We start from the raw sequence: 3,346 nt of genomic DNA, 5'->3' as shown, positions 1-3,346 counted from the left end.
TATATATATAAATTTTGATTTAAAATTGTACTAAAATGTTGGATCAGATGCCGAATTTAAAGCAGCCGCACAAGGGGAGAAGGAAGAAATGAAATGTAACCTATGCCCCCACCAATGGGTTTAAGTTTTACCATACGTCAGCTAACCTGGGTGCATCTTCTGTAAAATTTCATATCATCCTGGGAGGAGAGTCCAGCAGCAAACCACAACCCACTATAAAGGATAAAAACACAAATATTACAAATCTTTACTGCTCATGTTTCATCTAATTGCGCTGAAACTAGAACTTTAGCTGGGGAAAAGGTGAGAAACGGACAGACGAAGAGGACACCCCGAAAACTTTTTAAAGTGCGTTGGGTGCGCCAGGATTCTGTGGGAGTTCGACTACTAAAGATGCAATTCCTTATTTTTTTTAAAAATATATATATATAATTGAAAAAGTGAGTTTCATGTGGTTCAAAGAGAAATATATGTAATTAATGATCATTTTAAAAAAGGGCATGAAGCTGTTGTAAAATAGATAAATAAATGCTGAAGAATAAATTAGCTTGGAGAAGCTCAGAGCCCTGAACAGTGGAATAGAAATTATTACTGCTGAGGGCCTAAAAGAAGGTTGGTCTCCTCTCAGTTCATATGCTATTTAAAATCTGCTATTTATGACATGAAATCATCTTAAAATAGGCAGTTGTTAGCCATAACCCCGGTGGAGCAGCTATATTTACAATATAGGTCTTTGCAAATTTACCAAAAACTGAAATATATAAACTTTGTTTATATTTTATTTTATAAACACATCAGCTAGCATTAAACTAAGACAACTATGGGTTTCATTTTATAAAAAAAAAAATTATAACAAAAGTCCAGGTTAGAGAATTGAAACAGTAATGGCAAAGAAAAACCTTTTTTGTAAGCACACTTGTAGCTTTTTTTTTTTTTTTTAGTTTCTTCTAAACGTCTGCTAGATCCTTAATGTTCAGTACTAACGTATGAACAGTTCCTTTCCTGGCTCTAGTCATTACGGCATCCGCGGGCCTATTTATGTGTAAATATAACGATGGTTAGCTCGATATTAGAAGCCATAAAGAGATGGATAGAGATCCCAGCAACGAGCCTGTGTGTCATCTTCTCACGCCCAACCGATAGATCCATTCCAAAGCTGAATCAAACAGAACTCATCCTAACAATTAAAAAAAGGGGAAAAAAGGAAAAGAAAGCCCCAATGTAAATAGACGCATCCCAAATGGCTCTATACTTACAGTAGATTGGGTAGATCTCGTCATGGTTAGAATTTAGGATGCATATTCAGAGTTAATTTCCCCACCTCTCTTGCTACATATCGTTCGTGGGAGACTCGAAATCCTCAAATAGATGACAAACGGATTCGGGCTCACGTTACCGTTAGCAGACCAACTAGCTAACGTTGTCGTCGTTACCCTGAAAACTGCGGGACAGACGAGCATATCTGCTCACCAACCCGACGTTAGCTGGTGACGCTGTGTTCAAGCCAGCGGGCTGTGGGGCCCGTTCAGCTGGTTCGTCAACAAGTCAACGCTGACCATTAGCCGGGTTAGCTCAATTAGAACGGTTAAACCCGAAACATACCCCCCGATATAACCAAAGTTAAGCACTGACAGCAGATCAAATCGTGTGAGGTAAGCTAACAGAGCTTCAATCATACAATGACAAGGTCTAATATCGCAGGGCTAGCAGTAACTGTGCCAGCATGACACTCCGTCCAAACTCAGACATATAACTCACAGTCAGCTGGGATGCTCCTCCCGTCCGACATTACAAGCCATCCCTTGACCTACTGACTGAAAACAAACGTTAAGCAGAACCGGATTCGCGAATTGTTAGCTAGCCGCCACACCAAAAAAGCTACCATTTTCAACTTCACTACCGCGTCCATCATTGTTAACCATTCACACAGCACACATCAGAGAAAAGGCAATATACATGAACGATAAATACGCAACAGGACAGCTTGGAATTGCTCACCTCTGATGGCACGATCTTCATTTAAAGTCCAATAAACTGTATGATGAGGAAACTTATCCAGTTCGAGATTCTCCCCTCCCTGTACGGGTTAGCGAGTAAATCCAATCCCCCGTCCTCTGGCCGGCAAAAAAACTCTTAAAAAAACTCGTCAGTCATATCCTGTGAGCGCTTCATGTCCAAGGCTTTGATGACCAACATCCACAATCGAAGCAAATTTATCAAATGTTTTTATCAGCTGATGACAAGCAACATGCTAACTAGCGCTAGCTGACAAAATGAACGCAGCTAACGTTAGCCGCTTGCCCTGACTACTAGCCTGAAGCTAACGACTGTAGCTGCCGCTAAATAAACGTTACGCCAAATTCTGATTTAACGCCGTCTTTGCAGATAATGCGTCGGTCTCTTCGACGGGCGCGACAACGCGGTTACATCCAGAGCATCCTAGTCACCAAACAGAAGCAGCGTCCTCTTATAATTTTTGGTCAGGAATTTTGTGTCAATTTTCACAAAATGGCGCGCGGTCCAAACCTGCGCAGTGAACCGGCCCGGTGGACCAGAGACACGGACAACTGAGTTAGAGCGGCGCCGCCTAATTATTCCCAACTCTGTTAAAACGTCGGCCTCTCGATCTTCTTAATCCGTTTCAGTAGACGCGTTTCGAAATCCGAAAACTTGAAACATATATCCACTGACAGCATTATTCCGGCGGGAAGAGAGAACATTTGAAAAAGACTGAGCTGGGGGGGGGGAAAAAGCCTCCTGACAAAATGGCGATGCTCTAGCTTGTTGCCATGGCAACTGTCAATCAAAAAAAAAAAAGAGGACCCGGATGTACCAATGACGAATAAATTCTGAGCTGGCCAGCGTTACATCGCTCACACACACAAACTGAGGGAGACTCTACAAATAATAGAAATTAAGTAATAATGATAATAATACTGTTGTGGGATATATTCTACTGTTCTTTTTATTGAAAATGTTAAATAAAAATAAAATGTGGTGATAAGTGAAGTGAGATGGGACTTTCTAGGTCCATATAATTATAATCATGCATGAAAATCAGTTGAATAAAAAAAAAAACTTAATACATGAAGGCAATTTATTAAAGTGAGAATTGTATATATACATAAAAATGAATAATTGCTTTCATTCATTTTTATTTTCGTTAATTTTTTCTTCAAATTTGTGATGTTTAAAAAAAGAATAAGTGTATGTACAATGGTGTGAAAAAGTCTTTGACCCCTTCCTAATTTCCTTATTTTTCGCATGTTTGTCACATCTCAGTGTTTCAGAACAATAGAACCTATTAAATATTAGTCAAAGACAACACCGGCAAACACAAAATGCA

The 3,346-nt window shown here is 39.7% G+C and overlaps 1 protein-coding gene across 3 annotated transcripts in view; it reads right to left on the bottom strand.

The window, feature by feature from the left end:
• dyrk1ab (dual-specificity tyrosine-(Y)-phosphorylation regulated kinase 1A, b) overlaps nt 1-2,756 on the bottom strand; it is a 9,638-nt gene extending 6,882 nt beyond the window's left edge. Inside the window, exons 1-2 of one of the 3 annotated variants that reach the window (XM_017308154.1) lie at nt 1,257-1,359; nt 147-213 (exon numbers count right to left, since the gene is read on the bottom strand). The gene's annotated coding sequence lies outside the window, so the exon portion shown is untranslated. Of the gene's footprint in view, nt 1-146; nt 214-1,256; nt 1,360-1,998 lie in introns of those variants that run through there. The other 2 variants (XM_017308153.1, XM_017308155.1) reach the window with 2 other exon arrangements.
• Between the last annotated feature and the right edge of the window lie 590 nt (nt 2,757-3,346).

This window comes from Poecilia reticulata, linkage group LG13, assembly GCF_000633615.1.
Source record: "Poecilia reticulata strain Guanapo linkage group LG13, Guppy_female_1.0+MT, whole genome shotgun sequence".
NCBI classification, from domain to species: domain Eukaryota; kingdom Metazoa; phylum Chordata; class Actinopteri; order Cyprinodontiformes; family Poeciliidae; genus Poecilia; species Poecilia reticulata.
Note: the sequence above shows the minus strand (reverse complement) of the source record. Positions and strands in the feature narration are given on the sequence as shown.